Below are 21,098 nucleotides of genomic sequence, written 5' to 3' on the forward strand. Positions count from 1 at the left end.
AGTCTTGATCTTTAAAAGCTTCGCAGGTCTTTGGTTCTTAGCTAATTGATATATGCTGACCCTGTTTTCTTCCATAGGTTTGTCTTCCTTAGATCACCTCTTCTTTTCCTTGAAGTCTACATTCCACTCTACCTTTTCAAGAAAGCCTTCACAGATAGGTCATTTCACTGATCTATTGTCAAAATCCTTGTATGTCCTCTTCTGTAAAGTCTTATATAAATCTAACTATGCATTATATCACAGTTCACAATTCTGATGTCCTTTGCCTATCTTCTCCAGAAACTCTTTAAACAGAAAGGAACTGTAAGTTTTCCACTGTACTTGTCCAAACATGTTATAATTGTTTCTCGAATAAAATACTATTCTGCCACAGAGCCATCAGAATTATAGAAGTGAATCATCAATACTATGTTCCACTTGCATTTGTCTCTTTAGTTTAGTTATTACCATTTATCTATTTGCTAACACATTGTATTCTGACACTATTTTTTATACCTATCAAAGATGTGTACATTATTTCAATACAACATATAAAGAGATTTAGAAACAATAATAAAACCCATAAAAGCTATAACACATACATTATGACTTTGTTATAGATGTGGAATTAACTCAGATATTCCCTTTGTGCACTGTGAAGATTTGCCACTGTGGTTGATTTAATAAAGAAGCTTTTGGCCAATAGTTCAACAAGATAAGGTTAGGCAGGAGAACAAGACTAAGGACACTGGGAAGAAGAAGGGTGAAGTCTAAGGGGTAGCCAGGAGACACGGGGAGTGGGGGGGAGAGCAAGACATACTGGAGGACAGGTAAAGCTAGGAGCCACATGCCAATACATAGGTTAATAGAAATGGGTTAATTTAAGTTGGAAGAGCTAGTTAGTAGCAAGCCTAAGCTATTGGCCAAACATCTATAATTAATAATAAATCTCCATGTTGGTTATTTGGGAAGTGGCAGGCAGGAAAGTAAAGTCTGCTTACTCTGTAAGTTAGAGAACTCGCTGTTGAACTCACTCAAGTTGTAATAGTTGGTTTTAATCATCAATGTGACAAAATTTAGACTAACCTACATAAAGGATCTCATTGAGAAATTTAGAATAGTTTTGGCTGTGAGTAGATCTCTGGGAGGATTGTCTTGATTATACTTATTCATGTAGGAAAAACTAACCTGAAGTCAGGTGCAAGCATTCCCTGGGCTTGGGTACTATATTGTATGTTAAAAGTATGTTTATGCATCTATTCACTCTTTTTCTGCTATTGACTGTGGATGTAAATAGTTGTTTCAAGTCCCTGTTTCCTTGACATCTCTTCTATGACATACTATCACATGGAAGGGTTAGCTAAAATGTCCTCCCTTCACTAAGTTGTTTTTGTCCTGAAGTTTTATCACAGAAACATTAATACAACTAAGACATGGGTCTTCATGAATTTCATGCTAGAGCCTTTAACTCCTCTCTACTGTATTCTTTCTGCTTTTAATAGGACTATTTTCATTTAGAAAATGACTGTTACAGAGTCATTCTACTTAATAATTTAGAGATGATATCCCCAGACTAAAGTCTAGCAAAAACTTTTCAAGTCTCTGGCTTTTGAGAGTTCAAAAATCATCAACAAAAGATATTTGTGTGGATGACATCCTCTGGTGTTTTGTAGAAATGATCATCTCCTAGGCTCCATGATAAGATGTGAAATGACATTAAATGAAGTTTATTTAAAAATTAACCACACATGCTTTCATCTATGAGGATAAATACTGACTCAGATATTTGAAAAATATCTATTTTTAAAATGTTTTCTTTAAAATGTAAACAGGTACGTTGATTTTGACATAAAATAAATTTTAGCATCTTTCCAAGACCTAAACAGGAAGTCTTACTAGATCCTTCAAGGTCACCATTTCTATTGTGAGAGATTATACACTGATATGTGAACCATTCAGTATGGACATCCAGTATGTAATCCAGGTTTGAGACCGACCATACCGATCGGAAGAAATCCACCCCAGTCTCTTGCCTGTGTCTAATCTGTTGAGTCCTAAGCTATTAGTAAAGATGATACCTTTTTTATTTTATCTGATCTTAACTTATTGATAATCACAATCTAATCTCATTTATTTTCTATATCCTGACTCTTTTTTAGAACAAGTGAAATTTTCTGTCAATTGGTTAATCAACTTAAGATTCCTGAAATACCAATTTTTCAAATTGGTACTTTATGTTTCCATTTATAGTTCACTGCTGCATTTTTTCCCTTCCTGTCTCCTTCTGGCACTTCCTAGGCTTTGACTGAATTTAGTTGGAATTTTAAATCTTTCTCAGATGTGTTATCCTACCTACTATTTTTAAAAAGATGAGTATACCAGTGCTCTTGAGGCCATTTCATGTCATTTCTCTCCTGTGTGCAGTGTTCTGTTTTACATGTGATGCTTTTCCAGTGAATCATTTCTGCACTCAGACTACATCTAAGAATTTGCGGTCTGTGTAGTTATTACCCTTGACCTGGCAGAGAAACCTCAGTGGTACAAAGGATTTGTCATACTGGATCACATTCATGCTCAATTCCAGCCAGCTTTGTTTCTCTCTGTGGAGCTCAGAGATATTTTATCCGGAGAAATGTGAGACCCTGGTAATAAAGAAGATCTTTAAGTGTGTGCAGGACAGTTGTAGAATACTTTGAGTAGGCTCCTTAGCGATTTTACAGAGCTGTTCAGGTTGAGAGTTGCAAGGAGGCGATTTTTATTTGATAGTACAAGCATAACAAGGAATTTAAAAATTCAGTGTTCTGGGGGCTGAAGAAATGGCTCATCAGTTAGCACTTACTGCTTTTTCAGAGAATTTGAGTTCAATTTTCAGCATGCACATTGGGTCACGTGACTCACAACTGCCTGCATCTTGCCTTCTCAAGTACCTACATATAGTGTGGCATTCTCTCTATATATATCTATATCTATATCTATCTATCTATCTATCTATCTATCTACATATATGTATGTATGTATGTATCTTTCACACACACACACACACACACACACACACACACACACACACCATACACAGAAATAAAAAATAAATAAATAAAGTTAAATTAATTCAGAGTGCTGATTCAGCAGTAAACTTATTTTTATCACCAGATTTTTGGAGATCAGATTTCAGCAATGTGTCCATGTAATTTCTGTGGGTAAGTTATGCTGACAAGGACTTCTGTTCCTCTCTCATTTCTGCTTGTCCACGCTCACCTCATTTACCCAAAGTGCACATCACATGTCTCCATGCTACAGAGAATATAGTTGCTCTAAGCTGAAGTACAGCATTTTGGCAGTGAAGGAACTTTTTGCATCCATTTCCATGAGTCTTTCCAGGTAAAGCTCTGAGGTTTGCCTTATTCTTTGGTTCACACCCTGTGTCAATCGCTACTGTCTGTACAATAGGTAAACAGAACTGGTCAGAACCAATTCATACCTGTGGTTGTGAGGGAGGAGTGAATCATGAATGAAAGACTTCTGGAAGTATGCTTCATGGAAAGATAAGAGTTTCATAAACTAACACAGAGTGATCAGAGTAATATCATTTCTACTGAAACCTAGAAATAAAAATTCTCCTTAAGAAGTCATTTAAATTTAATTATTCTTTTAGGAAAGCCACAATCACTCTGGAGAACTACTAACATTTGATTTTGTATGGCTTAACCTTGATGGTTTAGTCCAAGAGAACATGCACACTCATTGCATACCAGATGGCAATTGCTTCCAGGAACATTCAATAATATTTATCTAAAATATTTTTGTCTAGGAATGAATTACCATTTTTAATGTATTTAAACTCATTTTGTAGACCCATTTCAGTTTTACCTCTCTATGCACTGTATGTAGGCTGGTTTGTTGGCCTGAGATTGAGAGCTTATCTTTAAAACCCTGAATTTCACTTAGCTTTGTTCATACACAGACTCTTGGCCAATATAGGAAAACACCCCACTATTTGACTGCTTTGGTGTTCTCCACCAGGAAATATAGCCCTTTGCTTTCAGATGAATCCATGATTAATCAAGACACGACACTATTTGTGAGCATTTAAAGGTTTGGCTGACATTTCAGGGCTAGAGAATTGGAAATGACTCTGCTCGAAAGCTTGACTTAGCTATCCCAGGGTTTCTGGTAAGTGGCCAGCTTGGTGACTGAAAGAGTAGTTAGGAAAACCAAAAAGGCACCTGCAAAGAGTATTCAGCAATGCAAACTTTGACTGACTGGTTTTTAAAAGCACCATTAAAGGTAGCATTTTTTTAAGAGAAAGTTCCAGCTAGCTTTTGGTAAAAAATGCCAAACTTTTGTATTCAAAAGAAACCACCACATGTGCCAAGAGTCTCAAAGGTATTGAGGAAAGGTTGGCCATATGGAGTGGGGGTAGATTCTTTTATTTTTATGACTGATAAGGGTGTCTGCAAAATCTAAAGAGGTTGTGAATATAAAAAGCTAATTACACAGGAATCGTGAAGTGTTTACTGTTTTAATGCAGATTCTATATAAAATTAGAGAATTCATTGAAATCTTACCTTCTAGTCATATTCATTGACATATACATAAAAGTTGCTCATTTCTTTGTCTCACTACGCACTATTTTTGGCCATGTTTGCCATGAGCATTGGATGGGGCAACCTGGAATAAATAGATATTCAAGTATGTGTCTTTATTTCTTAGTTTGTTAAGTTTTTTTTTCTATTTTTTTTCTTGATTAAGAATTTTTTATTCATTGTAAATGAGTATTTTCATGAATTAAATGTTGTATGTAATACCAACAACAGATTCCCCTCTTTTCCCTGCTCCAGTCTTTTTCCTGATCCCCTGCCCCCATTCCTACCTCCTCCAAAGCAAGGCCTCCCTTAGGGAGTCAGCAAAGCCTGGTCCATTCAGTTGAGGCAGGTCCAAGCCCCTTCCCCTGCATCAAGGCTGTGCAAGGTATCCCACCATAGGTAATGGACTCCAAAAGCCCAAGCTACTGGCAGTAGGATTAGTCTGTTAACTTTTATAAAGTTTTAAAAATTAGCTGGGCAGTGGTGGCCTATGCCTTTTATTCCAGCATTCAGGAGGCAGAGCCAGGTGGATCTCTGTGAGTTCAAGGCCAGCCTGGTCTACAGAGTGAGATCCGGTACAGGCACCAAAGAAGAGAAACCCTGTCTTGAAAAGAAACAAGAAATAAAATAAGTATTTTCTCCTTTGTGAAAGGACATAAATGTCAGGCTAAAACTTAAGTTGCAGTGGAAGGGAGCTTTGAAACATAGTTTTGGAAGTCCAGTGATATTGACCATGGATTCTGCCTATATAAGGAGGATTTTTTTATTCTCTTCATTTTTAAATTATAGAGTCAATATATTACAAGAATTATAAGATTCCTGAGGAAGCCTCATCATTCTTATTTTTTTGTTGCAGTTAGCCTCTGCAAACAACTTTAAAACACATGGAGGAGAGGGTCTGTAGCAGGAATCTTAAATGGTATTATTAATAAACCAAACCTGGAGCCACATATTGGGGTGAATGCTGGAAGATCAAAGAAGCAGAACAAGCCACAGCTACCTCACCTCGCCAGTTCCTCAGCTGATACAGTTTCCTCAGACTGGATGCCTCATCTGGCGCCCAACGTTCATGGTACAAATTCATGAAAAAGCCACTTGCCTGTGACCTTGCAGGCCTGAGCTTCACTCTGCCGGTAGTGGTGGCACACACCAGTAGGATTTACTGAAGGAGGCAAAGGCAGGAGGATCCTGAGATCGACCTAGGACACTTGCTAAGGCAAGTTTCTGCCGGGGCCCAGCCACAAACACTGGCGATGGGACCATGGAGGCAGTGACTGCTGTTCCGAGTTGCAGGCTCCTTCTCATCTTGTTGGTGACTGCAGTGAAGCTGCTGCCTAGGACAGAGGGTTTACCACTGCTTGTTCAGAGAAGAACTGCCAGGACCAGCATGTTACAAGAAAGCATCGACAAAGGTCAGTTTGGAAAAGTTTGCCAAGACACATGGTGGGGAAAAATTACAGTGAAGATTTTCTCTTCTAGGGAAGAATATTCATGGTTCCAAGAGACAGACATTTATCAGACTGTGATTGCTCCAAACCAGAGAGGAGGAAAAAGAAAATGTGCAGTGAACCATGACCACACCTAACAGAGACTTTAAAATCTTCAAAAAGATGACAGGATCCCACAATGATGATTCCACATGGACTATGATAAAGCCATTAAGCTGATTAACATCAAGAAGGAAAGATTGACTTTGGACTACAAAATGGTCAAGACAATTTTGAGATGACTGGCTGAGATGATCCAGCCTGACAGACTACTCGAACAAGGACTTGAAACAAGCCCTGCACTTTCCCAATATGCAGAGACTGAACAAATGATACAGAACTTGACAATTAACACAAAAATTTTCTTTTCAGGGTTCCCTAAAAATGTCTTCACCCCCAGAAAGCAGGAAGTAATTTTAAGAAAACACCCACATTCCCAAGAGGTAGAATGGGAGGTTTTTGGTTGTTTAATGAGTTTTGGATATTGTTATTTACAATGGTTGGTTACAAGTTGTTAATTGTTAATGGTCAGGAAAAAAGCTAAACAAGGAGATTGGATTCAGAGTTTTGTTTAAAAAAATAAAAAGGAAAAGGAAAAAGAGAATATACATATGAGGTAGACCATTGAGTCTATTCTGAGAAAAGAGATAATAAAAATAATAGGATAAATGCGTAGATCACTGAATCAACTCTAAAAAGAAAAATGGAGAAGATATAAAATGACAAAAGGTAGATTACTAAATCTATTATGAAAAGAAAAAAGAGAGAATATGGATATGATAAGATAAAAATGTCAATTATTGATTATACTTTTAAAAAGGAACTACACTTGTTTTAAATCAGATAGGTAATGAAAATTTTTTGTCTAAGTTTATCAAATATTGAACTGGATATTGTCAAAATATATAATGGACTTTTTATTGGAATCTGTCAAATGTTAGTGAACTAGACATTGTTAATGTAACTCCTGACTGTATATATTGTATATACTTATTGGATAGTTTTTCTTGTATTAGTAGTTATAAGCTTTTTTAATTTTAGACAAAAAAAGGAAAATGTGGTGATATTGTGTTCCCCAAAATATTGTGTGCCCTAATAAATTTATCTGGGGTCAGAGAACGGAACCAGCCACTAGACAGAGGCCAGAAAATGGTGACACTCACACCTTTAATCCTAGCATTCCTGAGGCAGAAATCCCTCTGGATCTCTGAGTTCAAGGCCACATTAAAAACAGCCAGTCTTGATGACACATGCCTTTAATCTCAAGAAGTGAGCCTTTAATCCCAGGGAGGGATGGCAGAAAGTAGAAAGATATATAAGGTGTGAAGACCAGAACTAGAAACATTTGGCTGGTTAAGCTCTCAGGCTTTCGTTCAGCTGAGATTCATTCTAGATGAAGACTCAGAAGCTTCCAGTCTGAGGATACAGAACCAGCTGAGGAACTGGCGAGGTGAGGTAGCTGTGGCTTGTTCTGCTTCTCTGATCTTCCAACATTCACCGCAATACCTGGCTCCAGGTTTGTTTTATTAATAAGACCATTTAAGATTCCTGCTACAAGGGTCCTTTACACAGTCCGAGAAATGATCAGTCTCTTGCTATTTTGCAATAATGTGACCTAGGTTACAAAGGATAACTAAAAAGTCCCAGGAGAGGTGCCTTTTGTGAAAATCATAACACACTCTATATCAAAGCTGTCAGATACAGTTTCTGTGATTGTAAGTTTCACCCTAGTGCAATACCAGTTCACTTCACTCTCTCAGAAGCATGGCTGATGTGAGAACCTCTGCCCTGCAAGTGACTAACAGACCTGTAGCCCATGGTAAAATTTTAATGAAAAGGGCCATACTCTTCTATTTCAGCAGAGATGGTGACTTTTCATATGATGCTGAAGTCTGATGACCTCTGACATCAAAGGAAGAGTCAGAAAGTTTCTATTAACTGACAGTTCCTGAAGAGCTAAAGGAAATTTTCTCCATTGTGTAGACCCAACCTAACTTACCTGACCATCCTCTGTAGATGAAAATATAGCTAACTGAATTCAGATTAATAAAGCATTGTTTGTACCTGCCAAACCTTCTGGGGTCTCCAGAGAAACAAAAGTCTATGTGTATGTATTTTTCATATATGGTGTATTTACGGAAGTAGTCAAAGCCAACATTTATAGAATGAATAAGTAAATGATAAATTAATTCCAGTATAGAGATTGACTGGCTGTAGGCATGGGAAAAGTGCTGGTTTGAAGTTCAATTCAGGTAGACAAAAGCCAGTGTCCTAGTCCAACCAACCCAAGTAAGAGGAAGTGCCCATTACTCCTGAGAAAATCAGCCTCATTATTCTATTCAACTACTTGGATCAAGCACACCCACACTAGGGAAAACAACTTGCTTTACTTGGATTCAAGTATCATTCACATCCAAAATATCTTCATAAAAATATACAGAACTATATTTGACAAAAATATCTAGACACACACAAACACACAGTGTACACATAAATGTACTTCTTACCATATATTCTCTTCTTTCTTTGTGGTGTACATAATTGAACTTTGTGAGTTCACAAACAATCACCTCACTTTAATTTTGATGCAAAATCTATAGTTTGTGCCGCCGCATTTTGTTAGCATCCCATAGATGCTAGTAGGCATGTACTTTGGAATAGAATTGCTGGTTTTAGGAAGAACATAAGGTCATCACTGCTGTCTATTCTATGTAAAGTAAGCCAAAGAGACTTTCATATTGGATGATGAATGTAACTTTCAGTGAGCCTAAGTATTTTGACAAAGTAAATATATACATATGTACGATCCCACAGGGTATACTAAAAGTGTTCATCTCTCTGGAGTATTCATTTCTCCTTCATTAAGACATGATATTCAAATGACAATGGTCTTATATATTTATCTGGAAATTACTAGACACTATTCATATGTGTTTATGCAGGAATATTGTTGACTTCAGGCTCTCCTTCTTTGTTGATTGCTATGTTGTAGTTGTGACTTATCATCACAATGATTCCCATGTTGGAGGATTGGTCGCCAGTTAGGTTTTATTAGAGATGGGTAATACTTAAGATGACTTCAGTAGTGGTCATTGTATCTAGAGCAGAGAAAAGATTAAGTGACCTAAAGTGTGTGTTCTAAATTTGTGTTGTAATGTGATTGATTCCACACTTAAATGCTTACACCATAATGACATTCCTCTTTAGTCCTCACTGAAAGGAAAATCATTGTATAGAAAGGTTTGATTTCTGCTTATAGTTAGAAGGAAATTCTTCCTAGAAGCAAAGTGATGCCACCATAAAGTGAAGAAAAGGTGACAGGAGAGGGACCCTGCTGATTACATTGTTTCAGCAATCAGGAAGTAGAAAATGTTCAATACTGTACACTGTACTCAGTCTACTCTCCCCTTTTTATTCAACTCAGTACCTCTGATCCCCTTTTAATATAATTCAGTACCCCAATCACAAAATGGCACTGCCTAACCTTATGGTGGTTATTCCTATCACTGTCAACCTACTACAGAGAATTCCTCACAGACTTGTCCAGAGGCTTGTCTCTTCAACGATTCTATACCCTATTAACTTGACAATCAACATTAAGTACTACCTGAACCACAGGAAGCTAAGTGCTAAGCAAGAAAATGAGATTAAAAGTTCAGGTATGATGATTCATAGAAGGGAGAGAAAAGGGACCTTTAAGTAAATTATCAGTGCTGAAGGAAAATTAATTAGCTAGAAAAATAGAAAATAAGAATCCAGAGTTTACCTGCTCCCTAAAGGTAGTTAACTGTTAATTTTTATGTTTGTGGAATGAGTTCAATTTCCTTTGGTTTATAAGATATATTTCAAAAAAGAAGAAAAAAATATGTTCCATATTAGTAGATCAGTTCTTGGGGGTAGACAAGTAGAAGTTTAGAGACAAGTTTCTTTGGGCACCCCAATTCCTAAGTATCTCTAACTACTTATTCAGTATATATTACTCAGCATATAAATGTGTCATATTTGAAGTGATATCAACTGGACTCCTTCAGGGCTGAATATATAAATCTCAGTAAGATACAATGTTTTGGGTTTTGTTTTTGTTTTGTTTTGTTTTGTTTGTTTGTTTCAAGACAGGGTTTCTCTGTGTTGCTTTGGAGCCTGTCCTGGAATTCGCTCTGTAGACCAGGCTAGTCTTGAATTCATCTACATGGTATCAGGCACACTGCAGAAATCTAGTGCATTCCAACAGTGATAAGGTCTCACATAGAGATGGGTGCAAAGATTTTATATGAAAATCTTGTCTGAGGTATATATGGAGGGTTCCCTGATGTGGCAACTTCTCATACTATACCATTACACTACTTCATGTCACTATGTTGTTTCTAATCACTTAGTAGTGTAGGAGGAGGCAAAACTTGTCCTCTTCAATAAGTAACAGTGACTTAATGAATGTGAGGAATTAGTGATATCCACTATGCTATGATTTTTTTTTTCTTTTTAGGTTTTGCCATGCTATAATTAAATCAATGAACACACATTTCCTGATGGCAAGGTATAATTCAACACCTCAACTTTGCTTAGTAAAACAATAAATAGCTAGATAAGAAGCAACACAGCGAAAGTAGCAGGGCTGTTAGTTCAGGTGAAATGTTGAAATCATGTTATTTAGCAAATTATAGAATTATCATCTTTAGAAATGAGAAAAAGTATTTAAAAGACACCTGTTTTAAGTACTAAGCATCATTTCTAACAGTACAGTATCATTCCATATAATCAATTCTGTTTTATGACAAGATTATTTATTTCAAATAGACCAAGGTCAATATAATTTTAGAACATCATTTTTACTATGGAAATGAGAACAATAAGACAAGATAAAAGTAACTCATCAAATTTACATTGAATTGTCCAATTTTCTATGAGTTTTTTCAGAATAATTTTAATAAAAATATTTTAAATACAATGTCTTTGGTATATAAAGTGTTTAACTTCCATTTTATTGTCTAGTAGATGAAGTATCTACTCTCTTCCAGATTTTCAATGTACATTATTAATGTGGTAGCTTTGATTCCATATCTGCAATAAAGAAAGCATTGCAATAAAGTAAGCCCACATAATTTTTAGTTTTTCCAATTTATATAAAAGTTACATTTATACCCTAACAAAGTCTAAAAGTATGCAACAATATTAGATCTAAAACAACAATGTACATGCCAAAATTTAAGTTCTCATTGTTAAAAATTAGTAATCATAAGCTGAACTTTCTGTGAGTCATAGCTTCATGGTCAGTGTTTTGATCAGTGTTGGTGTCTTTTAAATAGGTGGTTATTACAATACTTTCTTATAATTGAAAATAGATTCTTCTCTCATACATCTCCACCCCAGTTTCCCCTCCTTCCACTCCTCACAAATCCTCCCTACCTTCCCTCTCTTCCAAATCCACTCACCCTTCAATTCATCTTCAAGAAAGAACAAGCCCTCAAGAGGTATCAACCAAACATGAAAAAAAAAAAAAGGCAAGTGAAAAGCCTTCATATCAAGCCTGGACAAGGCAACTGTGTAGGAGGGAAAAGAGTATCAAGAATAGGCAAAAGAATCATCAGCACACTAGTGACCACTGTTAGGAGTCCCACAAAAACACCAAGCTAACAGCCATAACATGTATGCATGAGCTGTGGACCAATAGCTGTGGAGCCTCCATGGGACTGAACTAGGCTCTCTGCATAAGCAAGAAAGTTGTTTAGCTTGATCTGCTTAAGGGACCCCTGGCAGTGGGATCAGATCTGTCCCTAGTGCATGAGCTGGCTTTTTGGAGCCTAGTGCCTATGGTGGGTCACCTTACACAGCCTTGGTGCAGGGAGAGGAGCTTGGACCTCCCTCAAATGAATGTACCAGGCTCTGCTGACTCACCATGGGAGGCCTTGCCTTAGAGGAGGTGGGAATGAGTGGTAGGTTGGTGGATGGGGGGGAAGGTTGTGGGGGCGAGAAGAGGGAGGAAAGAGGGATCTGTGATTGCCATGTAAAATTGATAGAAAATTTCTTAATAATAAAAAAGAAAAACATGTATGCAGACTGCCTAGTAGAGATCCATGGAGGGTCTGTGCTTTCTGCTTCAGTCTCTGTGAGCCCATGTGAAGCCTGCTTAGAAGATTCAGTGGGCCATATTCTCCTGTTGTCCTCCAACCCCACTGACTCCTACAGTCTTTCCTCCCCATCTTCTGAAGGGTTTTCTGAACTCTAAGGTGAGGAACTCAATGGAGACCTATAATTTAGACTCTGCATAATGTCTGGCTGTGAGTCTGTGCACTGACTAGCATCAGAAGAAGCCTCTCTGATAACTACTGAACAAGGTACCAATCTATGAATGGAGCAGAATATCATTTTATTTTATCCCTTCATTTATTTGTTTATTTTTGCCACTTGCATTTGGTTTTACTCTACATCTCTGAGCTATCCAGTCTCCAGTCCCTAGCCATCCAGACTGTGTATGGCATGGGCTCCCTTTCTTGACAGGGGCCTCAAGTCAAATCAGACATAGGTTGGCCACACCCACAAGTGGCCACTATTGCCCTAGCACATCTTACAGCCAGAACAGACTGTAGGTAGAGGGTTTGTGACTGGGTTGATGTCCAGATTTCTCTTTCTATAGCCTACAGAGTTCCTTCCCATGTCAAAGAGGCTAGAACGGAGGAGTGAAGGCTCCATGCAGTCACCAGCTCAACCTCTCTGCATTCAATGAGCTGTGTGGAACCTCAGCAATGGGGCATCACCATCAGTTTTCTTAAAGCAACCCTCTGTCCTAGCATCAGCCTGTGTTGTTTAGGAATCTCCATGGCACTCCCTCAACCAATAACCCAAACAAATGCCACCCAGCCCTACCACTGCAAGTCTTACCAGGGTACAAAAGATGGCCAGTTCAGACTTCATATCCTCCATTATTAGGAGTCTTCACTAGGGTCACTTTCATAGATTCTAGGATGTTTACACAGCACTAAGTTCCCATACTGTCCACCATAAGACACCAAAGAAATTGATCACAGCATTTGACTGTTCTTCAAAGACTATGCAGTATTTTGTGGTGTTGGTGATATTAGTGGTAGTCTACTGCTTCTTGTGGTGGTGGTGCTGGTGGTGGTGCTGGTGGTGGTGCTGGTGGTGGTGCTGGTGGTGGTGCTGGTGGTGGTGGTGGTGATAATATTGCTTGTTGGGTTTTTTGTGTCTGAGACAGGACCTCACTCGGTAGCTTTTGTTGGTCTCAAGCTCATAATGATCCTCTGCCTAATCCTTCCATGTTAGAGTTCCATGCAGGAGCCATCATGCCCAGTGGCTCCTTTGTAATATTTAATACACTTTCCTAGGATGTAGCACAAAATAGAACTCACAAAAATTAAAATCAGATGTCTCCAAACATTTGTTGCTGGATCAACTGAGTTTGTGTAATTCTGAAGGCTTGGACTTCACCCTCATTAGGAGCAGATTCCATATCAGCATAACTTTTGTTCCTCTGTCCAAATCACTCCCTAGCTTGTCATCACTTTTCTGCAGAGACAGAAATTCAATTGTATTCATACAATCCACTTATAAATTTTGTTCTCTAGTTGTTTTCACTACACCTGCCTAGTCTTCCTCTACTGAAGTTTTGAGCTTCTGTTGGTTACTCAAAAGAGCCTGTGTAGCTGAAAGTTTCTCTGTGTCCTGCCTGGCCATTGATCAAGACAAATCTCTCTCATCTGCCAGTCCCACAGCCGCTCAGACTCAAATAAACACACACAGGCTAAAAACTATGGCCGTGGCAGGCTTCTTGTTATCTAGTTCTTATATCTTAAATGAACCCATTTTTATAAATCTATACTTTGCCATGTAGCTTACATCTTACCCTACATTTACATCTTGCTTCCCACAGCATTGGCTGGCAGTGCCTCCTCTGCTCTGTCTTTCTCCTTCCTCTCTATCTGTTTGGGTTTTCTGCCTGCCTCTAAGCTGCCATGCCATAGGCCAAATGGCTGTATTTATCAACCAATCAGAGCAACGTATTTTCACAGCATACAGAAAGACATTCCCCGCCTCAAGCCTGAATCAACCTCTTCAAACCCCTATTAATACTGATATCTGTACCTTCTGCTGTGAGTTACAAATGACCTTAACAACAAGTAGAATGTGTCCTGAGGATCAAACTTGGGTCGTCATATTTTGTCACAAGTGCCTTTACTCAGGGAGCCCTCTTACCAACCTTTATTTAATCTTTAACTTTTAAAGAATACTTATTGCTCAGTTCTCTATTCAGAGTTTCAAAAGTGGTATCTTTCCCTTTATTCCTGTCAAGTGGTGGGGAAAGGCTACTAAATCTTACTTAAGACACCAAACAGCAAAGTGCAGAGGTGCATCCTTTAATCCAAGCACTTGGGAGGCAGATGTGGGTTGATATCTGTGAGTTGAAGCCAGCCTAGTCGATATAATGAGTTATAAGAAAGTCAGGACTATGCAGAGAGATCCTGTCAAAAATAAATAAATAAGACACTAAGCAGAATTCATAATGTGGTATAAATAAGAGGAGAGAATGCATGGATTAGAATGACATAGAAGCCCACATAGGTGCTTTCACAATTAAGTAAAGCTTAAAGGATGAATACAATCTCCCCAACACTTCAGGGTTTGGAAGACTACTTCAAGATGATCATGTTAAGGCATGAATTCCTGAAAATCAATAGCAGCTTTAATGGGACCTGGAAGGGTATGGAACACCAGATGAGATCTGTAGCAGAGCAGAGTAGAACATTCACAAAATGAGACGGCAGGAAACCAGAATAAACCATCCCAAACCGTGCCTATTTGCCTTAAGGATTATTTTGAGCTCATTATTTTAAGAAAGTACAGACACAGGAAATGTTCTGAATCTAAGTAGAACTTGTCCTTTTTTAAATGGACTTGGCAGTCTTAAAAGAGTGCTCTCTTTTGAAATCTCTATTCTTGTCCTGTGAAACAAGGCTGGGGGGGAATCACTGGAGGAAGCAGGAGAAGCAAAGACTGAAGCAAAGACTAACCTAACCCTTGTTTACTGTGCCTTTCCTAGTCAGCTCCCCACGATTGCCTTCCTATATCACTCTTATCCATTTCAGCAAAAAATGGAATTATACTGAAAGTCTCCTCCTGTATCAGCTCCTTGTGCAGTAATTAAATTTCTTCCTGAAGCAACGTATTACAAGAAGGGCTTATTTGGGCTGACACACAGTTGCAGGGATACTATCCATGATGGAAAAGAAGACAGTGCTACAGGAACTTGAGGCAGCTGGTCACATGACATTCATTGTCACTGAGCAGAAAGAAAGGGATGCTAATACTCAGGTTTCCTGATTTGTTTTTCTTCTTTTCCCTCTTAATTAAGTTTAGGATCCCAGCCTATGGAATTATGTCACCTATAATAAGGGTACATCATCCCATCTCAATTAACTTAGTCCAAAAACATCCTCACATTTCAAACATATGTGTGCTTTTCCCTTATTATTTTAGCATTGTTTACAAAACTAAAGTACCCTAAATAAACCATCCCAACTAAAAGGGATGAAGACAAGGGGTAAAGTGACTGTTTTAGTGTTCTATAGTTGTCAGAGGCTAGCCATAAGGGTTAAGGAACAAAAAGTAAGCGATTTGAGAGAGCAATGTTTTAATTTTGCTTATGGTCCAAGGGAATAGAATCCATCACTGTGGAGGAAGCATGGAAACAGAAAAGGGATGCATCTGGCCATGCTGTATCTGCAGTTCAGGAAGAATATTGAATAGAAAATGGGGTTAGGGCTTTAGCTCAGTGGTAGAGTGCTTGCCTAGCAAGCGCAAGGCCCTGGGTTCGATCCTCAGCTCCACAAAAAAAAAAAAGAAAGAAAGAAAGAAAAAGAAAATGGAACCAGCCTATAACTTCTCAAAACTCCTCCTCCATGTCTCACTTGCTAAAGTGAAATTTCACCTGCTAGATGTTTCACAACCTTGTCAAATATTGCCATCAGCTAGGGGTCAAGTGTTTCAACCCATGAACCTATGAATGACATTTTACATCCAAACCATGTAGTTACAGATGAAGAAAGGCTTACAGGGGGAAATGTCAAGAGATTAGAAGGGTCTTTAACATGAGAGATAATAAAGGTTAAATATTCGAAATGTAAGAATAGCAAGGGCCTTAAATAAATCCTGACAGAAGAACTGTTAGTTTCAGAGTTAGTAAAACAAGAATAGAAACAGGGGACAAATAATTGGATTTTGTAGATACTGTATGTTCCCATAGGTACATTCCAGTATTGCTGCAATTTTTACAAAAGCCCCCAGTGGTGTTATGTTGTAAACTGGGAATTCTCTCCATTACCAGATACTGTTCAGCAGCTGTTCTCACTTACTAACACATATCAGAATTACTAGGGAGATGTTGAAATAGTTTGCTGGCCTTATCGCAGAAATTTCTGGTTGAGTAAATCTGAGGTATTGACCAGAGAATCTTTCTCATTAATCCAGGTAGAGATATATTAGAAAGACAGTCTTATTCTCCAAATATTTATTTATTTAGTGGAAGGGTAGCAAAAGATTACAAAAGTATAACCATAACCCAAATGTTAGGAGAGGTCATCTTTGATATGATGATGTTATAATATATTTATCATTTTTATACATATTAGATTCTTTTCTTGTAGGGCAATGAGTATAACCCAATGGGTTCTAATAGGTGTTGCTAATACTGATGCAGAGGATACTCTAGTACTGATGGCTTATTTTGAAAAGACAAACATCTGATATCATAATCATTAGCTTGTCAGGGAAGAGAAAAGCCATTTTTATTGATCAAATATTGCCCCAAAGGGGTGATTGCATAGCCATCCTCATTATCTACCACTTTAGGGACACAGAAAGCCCATAGCCAACCAGTAACCCATTTTGGGCTTATTTGACCTTCCATCTATGCAGGAAGATAAAATCCCCCAGGGATTATGAGAGATGTAATCAAACTAAGTATATACTTACATTATATAACCATGGAGAACTTCTATGAATGTTGAAGAGGACACTCAGACACAAGATATAGGCAAACAGACTCCCTGGAGGAAAGAAAGAAGCCTACGAGAGAGAAGAAGTAAAGGACAAGTTAAAAAGTCCTGTGGGAGATTTAAGGTTCTTGTGGCACTTCAAATTATGTTAGCTTTACTTCCACACAGGATTGAATTTAGCTGCCAAAAAAATGAACCCACTATTGCTTTCTTTCTCTTTTTTCCAAAATAACATTAAATTTATTTCAACAGGCTGTCGGAGCTACTCGGGTTTGTTATGAGCAGATGAAAATCCATCATCAGCCAATGACAGACCCTGCCTTTCCCTCACTCCAATTTAAGGTCTGAGTACAAGCAGCTGCAGTATTCCTGTCAAAATTCAGGCATGTCAACGGCAAGTCTTCTACAAAGATTGAAAGTTGGTCCCTAGTCCTACAACTCAAAGTTATCAGGAAACCTGCTCTCTTATCACCTCATGGAGTGAAGAGACATTCATTGCATCAGAGAAGCACTGTGATACCCTAAAGCCAAATACCCTGGGCTTCTGATCTCATCTGTCCCCAAAGGCTAATGAGACACAGGCTTGAAGTGATTTTGACGGAAAGGCCATGGGAACAGTGTATTGCTACTTATGACTCACTATCCGAGTAAGCATGCCTTTACATAGAACCAGAACTTCAGCAGAATTTTCTCAAAATGCTATGTCCTTTTCCACATTGCCATCAACCTATGGCATTGGTGAAATATAAGTCCCTTAATCTGTAGAGAAATGAAGTGTTTGCACCGCCTGCTATATAAATGTAGAATTAATTGATCTGGTCATTGAGCTTCAAACTCTGCCCAGATATAGTGTGTTAGATTAATGTATAGTCTCTGAACATGAACCAGAACACTCTTAATTTGAAGGTATCCCATGTAATGCTGAAACAATTAGTTTCTGACTACTGTTGAGAAGTGTTTTAAGATTTTGAATGCCCAGTGCAGACAAATTATACAGCTTGATTTTATATATATATATATATATATATATATATATATATATATATATATATATATATATATATTGGATAAACCAACTGTTTCAAAAGCTCTAGTCCTCAGCTATAAAATTAGGGAACTGGGAACTATGTTCTGGGAAACTGACTCAGTTGATAAAGTAATTATCTAGAAATTATGAGTATCCAAGCTGAACCCAAAAAACGTATATTAAGAAAAGCCACATGTGTTGGTATAGTTCTACAGTCCTACTACTGGACATTTGGTGAGAGAAGGATTCCTAGAGCTGAGTGACCTGGTAGTGTAACCTAATGGGCAAGTTCCAGGTTTAGAGAGAGACCCTGTGTCAAAAATAAGGTCACTATCAATGGAGGAAAACACTTGGCATCCACCTTTGGCCTCCACACATTTGTTGAATATGTATCAACAAGCAGGCGAAACACACACACATACAAAAAACAATCATTGGGCTAATAGCATTTTAATATTTACTAAAGTTATTGGAATTTACCTATATGTATAATCTGTATAATTTTAAATTTCTATCACCTGTGGATATAATAAAGACGATATTTACTTACTTACAATTTATTAGAATTAGGTGAGTGACAGCTTTGGATGAGGTAGCTCAGAGTATAGGTAATAACTAGAACAAATCCAGTGTGTTATGGGTAATCTTAATTGTTTACATGAAAAAATTTAGAATCAACTGGAAGGCTTTTGAGAATACCTATCAATAATTGTCTTGATTAGGTTAATCTTTATGGGAAGATCGAACCACTGTGGGTGGCACCAGTCCCTGAGTTTGGATCCTCAACTGTATAAAAAGAAAATGAGCCAAGCTTATGAATCCATTACTATCTTTTTTCTAACTGTAGACACAATAAAACCAGTTGCTTCGAGCTCCAGCAGCCTTGACCTCCCCACCAAGGTGGGCTGCACTCTCAAACTGTGGGCCAAAATAAGCACCTTTACTCTTAATTTCTTTGTTAAACTATTTTTAACAGAATGACCAAAAAGCCTCTGAAACACTGAGCAATAAAAAGGAGGTAGTCACACAAAGGAAGGGTTCGCATATTTGAAATCCACATTGTTTATCACTGCTATTGTTGGTCTGCAAGACCTGGTTAAAAAGTATCTGCCAGATGTTCCCATTGTAAAATGACTCCTTTCTTTCTGTGCAGGCTTTATTTTGTTTGTAAATTTCTTCTGGGCATTTAATGGTGCAAGAATCTTCACTGAAATTTCATTGAACTAAAGGTCCATAAACAAACAAACAAACAAAAAAGGGTTAGATACAAACTTATAGGGCAAATTTCTTGTTGCCAATAAAAAAGATCTTCAGACAGCCTTTAGTTGTGATGGTATCTTCTCTGCAGTGTCACTGCTAATCCCAGATAAAACGCTTCCTAGTCTTGATGAGACTTGCTGGAGTCTCAAGGCTGCCTTGTTTCTTACCATCAATCCAAGCAAGAGGACAAGTTCTTCCTGTCGAGCACTCTCTTAGGACCCAGATGGGTGAACCTCAGTCACAGGACCTGCTGCAGGTGCGATCCTGCCAGACAGCACCTGTGCACGTTCCTGAACCAGATCAGTCAAGGATGGCCTGAGAGAGATTCACATCAACCGAAATCTTCCCAATCTAAACATGCGCATCACCTGTTCTTAGTCTCAGACCCATCACAGAGTTCTGAGACATCTTGATCACCTTCGTGGTCTGAACGTTTGTCAAATGCTCCACTATGTTTTAAAAGTATTACTCTCCATCTGTGGTTCTCAAACTTTGGATGGCTTCCGAAAGCAAATCGTACAACTTTTAATTCAGTTTTTGGGCTAGGATTGGAAAAATTGTAGTTCTCGCATGTACCCAGGTGTTAGTTATTAATGCTACTTGAGGAAAGGCTACTGTTTTTGAGACCCACTGTGTTACATAAAACTCTTGTTATTTCTTTTTATTTTAAAAATTCTGATTTAGTTGTTTGTTATAAAATTTAAGTTTCCATGGTATAAACACACACACACACACACACACACACACACACACACACACACACACACACACAGAACAAATATATTCATGTGCATGGATGATGTCTGGAACAAGGATGGTAAAAGCCAATAGCTCATTATTAACTTGAGACCACCCTTAGGGCTGATCCAGTCTGAGGTCATTGTGGGATTAGCTTGAGCCTCCGTTGTTGCAAGTGCTCAGCTTTCCAGCTGCTGCTTCCCCTTCTCCCTCCACAGACGTGGTATTTCACAATAAATTTCAATAAACAAGCTGTTTGAAAATGTCCACCTCAGGTCCTTTAGCTGGGGGAATAAAACCTAATCCCCTCTTGAGTTTGTCCTAGCAGCTTTGTGTATGTTTATTGATTTGCTTACTTTATATGTTTGTTATACAAACAGATGAGAGACCTTGTCTCCTTGAAAGGCAGCAATTGGTTTCCATCAGTTACTGCCTAAACATACTGCCAGAGAAAATCCTAGTTTGAGTCAAAACAGACCAACTCATAAATACTGGATTGTAGTAGTGTTATCACCCATTTTACACTTCCCAAAGACAAAATAAATAAATGAATAAACGAATAAACAAACAAATAATAAATCTTCTGCTTTCATTATAAAGGTTTAAAGGTTAATAGACTTCATTTTTTAAAAGGATGTTTGTGGTAAAGCTCAAATAATAAACTAGAAAATGCATAGATAATTTTTAAATATAAAAAGTATTTTTAATATCAAAAACAATTCAGTATATGAACGCCTCCTCTTGGTACATACCAATAACAGTTCATCTGTTTGAAAATTTCAGTGTGTGTGTGTGTGTGTGTGTGTGTGTGTGTGTGTGTGTGTGTGTGTATGTGTGTGTTAATTGCATTTGTATTTATAGCTAGACTTGCAAAGTCATTTTGGTCTGTTAAAATTCTGTATTGTACATCAGAAGATGTGACCTGTGTGTGACCACATACCTCCTGAGAGAAGAAGTTTGCCTACACTCTTCTTTCATCTTTCCTCATTTGTTCCCTGGAAGCAGGTGACACGTCTGT

Source organism: Onychomys torridus, chromosome 14, assembly GCF_903995425.1.
Source record: "Onychomys torridus chromosome 14, mOncTor1.1, whole genome shotgun sequence".
Lineage (NCBI taxonomy): Eukaryota > Metazoa > Chordata > Mammalia > Rodentia > Cricetidae > Onychomys > Onychomys torridus.